Source organism: Haemaphysalis longicornis, unplaced genomic scaffold, assembly GCF_048455015.1.
Source record: "Haemaphysalis longicornis isolate Haplotype H1 unplaced genomic scaffold, Haemaphysalis longicornis Haplotype H1 scaffold_6, whole genome shotgun sequence".
NCBI lineage: Eukaryota > Metazoa > Arthropoda > Arachnida > Ixodida > Ixodidae > Haemaphysalis > Haemaphysalis longicornis.
The window spans coordinates 182,635,378-182,642,823 of NW_027526407.1; the positions used below are offsets into that span (position 1 = coordinate 182,635,378).

The following is a 7,446-nucleotide window of genomic DNA, read 5'->3' on the forward strand; positions in this document are numbered from 1 at the left end:
GAGGGAGTCCTACTTTAGGTATACATAAATTCCAGGCATTCACCCATGGCATCAATGAGAACCCGGGCCGCCTCTCATTCTTGCGCCAAAAGGCTGCGCCTTAGATGGAAATATCGGGACCTGGCGGGCAATGGAGGGGTTCAGCGCGGAACCGGGACCGTGCATACAACTTAAAAAAGAAAGCGAGAAGGAGAAAAGGAAACCCCGTTTTAGGGACCAAGTCAAGCAAAACAAACGGGTAGAACGCCCCCTGCCCCTTCCCCACCCGTTCGGCAACCACGACCCGTCTCATCAGTGACCTTGAACAGCTGTGAGCCCGCCACGCTGTCCCGCCGACGCACAGCGGCCTGAATTGTAACCGCCGCACCACTGATAGACAAATGGCCGAAGAATGCGGCGCAAACGAAACCAAATCCCAGTGTTACTTGTTCCGCGGCTCGCTGGCCGCGTAGCAAAGCTTTGCTGCCCCACTCGGTTTCGTCGAAGTGGCGCCACTGCATTGTAAAAAGCAAGCCAGTAATTTTGTCCACAAGAATATTTAAAGTTTTACGTGCACTTCATCCAACATTGTGTATATCTTGGAATGCTCAAAATGTGCCACAAACAGTATATAGGCGAAACGACTGAACCTGCGAGAGTATGTCTTATTGGTCACCAAGCAGATACTCTTACAAAATCCTCCATAGCTGTAGCGGAGCATTTCAACAAACCAGGCCACAATTTTGATGCCCTTAAGTTGTATATACTTCAGTCATACTTGAGGTCTCCTAGGGCCAGGAAATACCGAGAATCCTATTTATTTCACAAATTCAACTCAATGGAACCTACTGGAATTAATGCGTTTAGGGGCAACGTGGAATCCTTGCGATATTCACTGCGTATACAGAAACAGGCACTGTCTTGCATATACCTTATCCAAAGACTATTACCCCTCCCTCTGGTCTTTACCTGGTCGCCTAATTTCTTTTTTTTTTTATTCCTTAGCTTCTAGGTTAATACTCGCCCGCATCCCTCCAACCTTTGCTTCTGGAAGTCCATTTTATTTATTTTATTTCTCTCTTTTTTTACTCCGCGTGGTCTTGTGCCCAGTACGTCACCTTAACTTAATCTTTTCGTTTTTGAGCTTCAGTACAGGCCTATTCTAGCAATGTTGCCCTGGGTGACACGTGCCATTTCAGTTGCCGGGTCATTGCTTTTTCGTTTGTATGTGGGTTTGTGTGGTTTCTCTCGCTGTTTTTTTTTTTCTCTTTTTTTTGACCTAGTTATTTCCCCCCTTCTCTACCTTTTCTTTTGACCTGAGGCTTGCACATAGTTTCTGATAAAGAGCCCACTCCCACCGCCTGGTCTGCTTCCGGTTGTTCTAAGAACCTTTCCGCATGCCCCGCGGCGGGTCAACAAACGCCCTCTCATCCTTTCTCTCCAAAAAAATCACCAAAAATGAACCCCCGGCTGAATTCCCTGTGACCTACTTCGCGGCTCAAACTATACAACCTTCTTTGCCCCTAAATATTACCACCTACATACTCCCAAACCAATCCCTTTCTCAATTTCACTTTCTTCTTTCCTTCTCCATTCTCACCTGGGGACCTACCCCTATATAAAGCGTGCCAGCCAGGCGAGAGTTGCCCTGACGAAAGCAAGTCTCCTTGCTGAAACGTAGGCCACAATCGTGCTTTTACCTTGTCCGAAGTTTTTCTTCTCTTGTATATATATATATATATATATATATATATATATATACATAGTTTGGAAATGAGTGGCTCGTTAGGAAATACAGAAAGAAATGCCGGCAGTCTACAATACCAAAAAAGGCATAGGGGAATGGTTAGACAATTTTTTTTAAACGTTACTGACGTTACATTATATTTATTTTATTATTAATTACGTGAGAAAGAAAGAAAAACACCCGCCCAGAGTGGTGACCCAACCCACGCCTTTCGATTAGATCTCGAATGCCTTACCAATTCGGCTATCTGGGCGAGTGTGCTCTCCTTCGCTTTCTGGTGTATTTATATTTACTAACTGTATCTGACGATTGAGGGTGGTAGCCAGCGCCACTCAGACTACACGGGGAGAAGGGGCCTTATTTCTAACCCCCGGGGCGTGACGCGAACGTCTACAGTCTGTCATAAGCAGGTAACTGGCGGGAAACCCTCTTAAGCTACCTTGGCATCAAGGCTGCCAGAACCGAGGCCCTCGCTAAGTTTCGCAAGTTAATAGGGTTTGGAAATGGGGGGCTCGTTAGGAAAATACAGAAAGAAATGCCGGCAGTCTACAACACCAAAGAAGGCATAGGGGAATGGTTAGACAATTTTGTTTCTTTTTTTTCTTTTTTTTACCGCTACTGACGTTACATTATTTTTATTTTATTATTAATTACGTGCGAAAGAAAGAAAAACACGGGCCCAGAGTGGGGATCGAACCCACGCCTTTCGATTAGATCTCGAATGCCTTACCAATTCGGCTATCTGGGCGACTGTGTTCTCCTTCGCTTTCTAGTGTATTTATATGTACTTCAACTGTATCTGACGCTTGAGGGTGGTAGCCAGCGCAACTCAGACTACACGGGAAGAAGGGGACCTTCTTTCTAACCCCCGGGGCGTGACGCGAACGTCTACAGCCTGTCATAAACAGGTAACTGGCGGGAAACCCTCTTATGCTACCTTGGCATCAAGGCTGCCAGAACCGAGGCCCTCGCTAAGCTTTCGCAAGTTACTAGGGTTTGGAAATGAGGGGCTCGTTAGGAAAATACAGAAAGAAATGCCGGCAGTCTACAACACCAAAAAAGGCATAGGGGAATGGTTAGACAATTTTTTTAACAGTTACTGACGTTACATTATTTTTATTTTATTATTAATTACGTGAGAAAGAAAGAAAAACACGCGCCCAGAGTGGGGACCGAACCCACGTCTTTCGATTAGATCTGGAATGCCTTACCAATTCGGCTATCTGGGCGACTGTGTTCTCCTTCGCTTTCTGGTGTATTTATATTTACTACAACTGTATCGGACGATTGAGGGTGGTAGCCAGCGCCACTCAGACTACATGGGTAGAAGGGGCCTTCTTTCTAACCCCCGGGGCGTGACGCGAACGTCTACAGCCTGTCATAAGCAGGTAACTGGCGGGAAACCCTCTTATGCTACCTTGGCATCAAGGCTGCCAGAACCGAGGCCCTCGCTAAGCTTTCGCAAGTTAATAGGGTTTGGAAATGAGGGGCTCGTTAGGAAAATACAGAAAGAAATGCCGGCAGTCTACAATACCAAAAAAGGCATAGGGGAATGGTTAGACAATTTTTTTAACCGTTACTGACGTTACATTATTTTTATTTTATTATTAATTACGTGAGAAAGAAAGAAAAACACGCGCCCAGAGTGGTGACCCAACCCACGCCTTTCGATTAGATCTCGAATGCCTTACCAATTCGGCTATCTTAGCGACTGTGTTCTCCTTCGCTTTCTGGTGTATTTATATTTACTAAAACTGTATCTGACGATTGACGGTGGTAGCCAGCGCCACTCAGACTACACGGAGAGAAGGGGCCTTCTTTCTAACCCCCGGGGCGTGACGCGAACGTCTACAGCCTGTCATAAGCAGTTAACTGGCGGGAAACCCTCTTATGCTACCTTGGCATCAAGGCTGCCAGAACCGAGGCCCTCGCTAAGTTTTCGCAAGTTTATAGTGTTTGGAAATGAGGGGCTCGTTAGGAAAATACAGAAAGAAATGCCGGCAGTCTACAACACCAATGAAGGCATAGGGGAATGGTTAGACAATTTTTTTTACCGTTACTGACGTTACATTATTTTTATTTTATTATTAATTACGTGAGAAAGAAAGAAAAACACGCGCCCGGAGTGGGGACCGAACCCACGCCTTTCGATAAAATCTCGAATGCCTTACCAATTCGGCTATCTGGGCGACTGTGTTCTCCTTCGCTTTCTGGTGTATTTATATTTACTACAACTGTATCGGACGATTGAGGGTGGTAGCCAGCGCCACTCAGACTACATGGGGTAAAAGGGGCCTTCTTTCTAACCCCCGGGGCGTGACGCGAACGTCTACAGCCTGTCATAAGCAGGTAACTGGCGGGAAACCCTCTTATGCTACCTTGGCATCAAGGCTGCCAGAACCGAGGCCCTCGCTAAGCTTTCGCAAGTTAATAGGGTTTGGAAATGAGGGGCTCGTTAGGAAAATACAGAAAGAAATGCCGGCAGTCTACAATACCAAAAAAGGCATAGGGGAATGGTTAGACAATTTTTTTAACCGTTACTGACGTTACATTATTTTTATTTTTTTATTAATTACGTGAGAAAGAAAGAAAAACACGTGCCCAGAGTGGTGACCCAACCCACGCCTTTCGATTAGATCTCGAATGCCTTACCAATTCGGCTATCTTGGCGACTGTGTTCTCCTTCGCTTTCTGGTGTATTTATGTTTACTACAACTGTATCTGACGATTGACGGTGGTAGCCAGCGCCACTCAGACTACACGGGGAGAAGGGGCCTTCTTTCTAACCCCCGGGGCGTGACGCGAACGTCTACAGCCTGTCATAAGCAGGTAACTGGCGGGAAACCCTCTTATGTTACCTTGGCATCAAGGCTGCCAGAACCGAGGCCCTCGCTAAGTTTTCGCAAGTTAATAGGGTTTGGAAATGAGGGGCTCGTTAGGAAAATACAGAAAGAAATGCCGGCAGTCTACAACACCAAAGAAGGCATAGGGGATTGGTTAGACAATTTTGTTTCTTTTTTTTCTTTTTTTACCGCTACTGACGTTACATTATTTTTATTTTATTATTAATTACGTGAGAAAGAAAGAAAAACACGCGCCCAGAGTGGGGATCGAACCCACAACTTTCGATTAGATCTCGAATGCCTTACCAATTCGGCTATGTGGGCGACTGTGTTCTCCTTCGCTTTCTAGTGTATTTATATTTACTACAACTGTATCTGACGCTTGAGGGTGGTAGCCAGCGCCACTCAGACTACACGGGGAGAAGGGGCCCTTCTTGGTAACACCCGGGGCGTGACGCGAACGTCTACAGCCTGTCATAAGCAGGTAACTGGCGGGAAACCGTCTTATGCTACCTTGGCATCAAGGCTGCCAGAACCGAGGCCCTCGCAAAGCTTTCGCAAGTTTATAGTGTTTGGAAAGGAGGGGCTCGCTAGGAAAATACAGAAAGAAATGCCGGCAGTCTACAACACCAAAGAAGGCATAAAGAAATGGTTAGACAATTTTTTTCTCTTTTTTTTATCGTTACTGATGTTACATTATTTTTATTTTATTATTAATTACGTGAGAAAGAAAAACAGAAAAAAAAGAAAAAAAAAAGAAAAATAATTGTCTAACCATTTCCCTATGCCTTCTTTGGTGTTGTAGACCGCCGGCATTTCTTTCTGTATTTTCCTAACGAGCCCCTCATTTCCAACCCCTATTAACTTGCGAAAGCTTAGCGAAGGCGTCGGTTCTGGCAGCCTTGATGCCAAGGTAGCATAAGAGGGTTTCCCGCCAGTTACCTGCTTATGACAGGCTGTAGACGTTCGCGTCACACCCCGGGGGTTAGAAAGAAGGTCCTCTTCTCCCCGTGTAGTCTGAGTGGCGCTGGCTACCACCCTCTAGCGTCAGATACAGTTGTAGTAAATATAAAAACACCAGAAAGCGAAGGAGAACACAGTCGCCCAGATAGCCGAATTGGTAAGGCATTCGAGATCTAATCAAAAGGCGTGGGTTCGGTCCCCACTCTGGGCGCGTGTTTTTCTTTCTTTCTCACTTAATTAATAATAAAATAAAAATAATGTACGTCAGTAACGGTAAAAAAAATGAAAAAAAATTTTCTAACCATTCCCCGATGCCTTCTTTGGTGGTGTAGACTGCCTGCATTTCTTTCTGTATTTTCCTAACGAGCCCCTCATTTCCAAACCCTATTAACTTGCCAAAGCTTAGCGAGGGCGTCGGTTCTGGCAGCCTTGATGCCAAGGTATCATAAGAGGGTTTCCCGCCAGTTACCTGCTTATGACAGGCTGTAGACGTTCGCGTCACGCCCCGGGGGTTAGAAAGAAGGTCCCCTTCTCCCCGTGTAGTCTGAGTGGCGCTGGCTACCACCCTCAAGCGTCAGATACAGTTGTAGTAAATATAAATACACCAGAAAGCGAAGGAGACCACAGTCGCCCAGATAGCCGAATTGGTAAGGCATTCGAGATCTTATCGAAAGGCGTGGGTGCGGTTCCCACTCTGGGCGCGTGTTTTTCTTTCTTTCTCACGTAATTAATAAGAAAATAAAAATAATGTAACGTCAGTAACGGTAAAAAAAAAATTGAATAACCATTCCCCTATGCCTTCTTTGGTGTGGTAGGCTGGCGGCATTTCTTTCTGTACATATATATATATAAATATATATGTATAAATATATATATATATATATATATATATATATATATATATATATATATGTATATATATATATATATATATATATATATATATATATATATATTTATATATATATATATATATATATATATATATATATTGTGAGCTGAGTTTGTGTCTTGCTGCCTGCTAGGAGATATTTGTCCCCATTGTTATTAATCATCATCACCAGTAGCTTGCGGCTACCGCATCATCTGCTGTACATACTCATCATCACCGGCACAACCTCGTCTTCGGCTAATCATCATCAGCAGGGACGCTGGGTCGCCATCTTGGTTCGTCCCCGCCTGACGCATCAGAATAAAGGAGCTGCGAAAGCAACGGTCCTGTCACCTTCTATCTACGGCCTCACAATATATATATATATATATGTGTGTGTTTGTGTGTATGTATGTATGTATATATAAATATCTTTTTCTATCACCCACAACAACCTCCCCTTTGCTTTCCGAGGTTTTCTTGACTGCCAACCCTTATTTTCTGTCTTATTTCACGGAGCCCCTCATTTCCCATTTTCTGATTCGCTACATGCTTAGCGAGGGCCTCTGTTCTGGCAGTCTTGGTGCCAAAGGGAGCTTAAGAGGGTTCAACGCTCGTCGACCACTCTCGACATGTTGTAGATACTCTAGTCAAGGCCTAGGGGTTAGAAAGAAGGTTCCCTTCACCTCGAGTAGTCAGAGTGGCGCTGGCTACCACGCCCAAGTGCAGGAAACAAAAATTACTTAAACTCCCGAGAAAGTGCTGGGGAAACAGCCCCACCGGTAGCGTAGTCGTTATCGCACCAGAGCGGTATTCTGAGGGTCGTGGGTTCGAATCCCACCCGGCGGGCATTTTTTCAGCACTTTCTTTTCGGCTGAAAAAATTCTTCATCTCTTTCTATGACCCACCACAACCTCCCCTTCGCTTTCCGAGGTTTTCTTGACTGCCAACCTAGTGTCACTAGATAACGTTACAGAGTATCGGCACTCTTTTCTCCTATTTTTCCGTGCCGCCGCCATGATCATTGGTCAGTTCGAATCACG

At 45.0% G+C, this 7,446-nt stretch overlaps 1 non-coding gene across 1 annotated transcript; it reads right to left on the bottom strand.

Moving 5' to 3' along the window:
* Positions 1–2,402: 2,402 nt before the first annotated feature.
* On the bottom strand, positions 2,403–2,474 carry Trnar-ucu (transfer RNA arginine (anticodon UCU)). The gene has a single exon. It is a non-coding gene; the product is annotated as a tRNA-Arg (tRNA).
* Between the last annotated feature and the right edge of the window lie 4,972 nt (positions 2,475–7,446).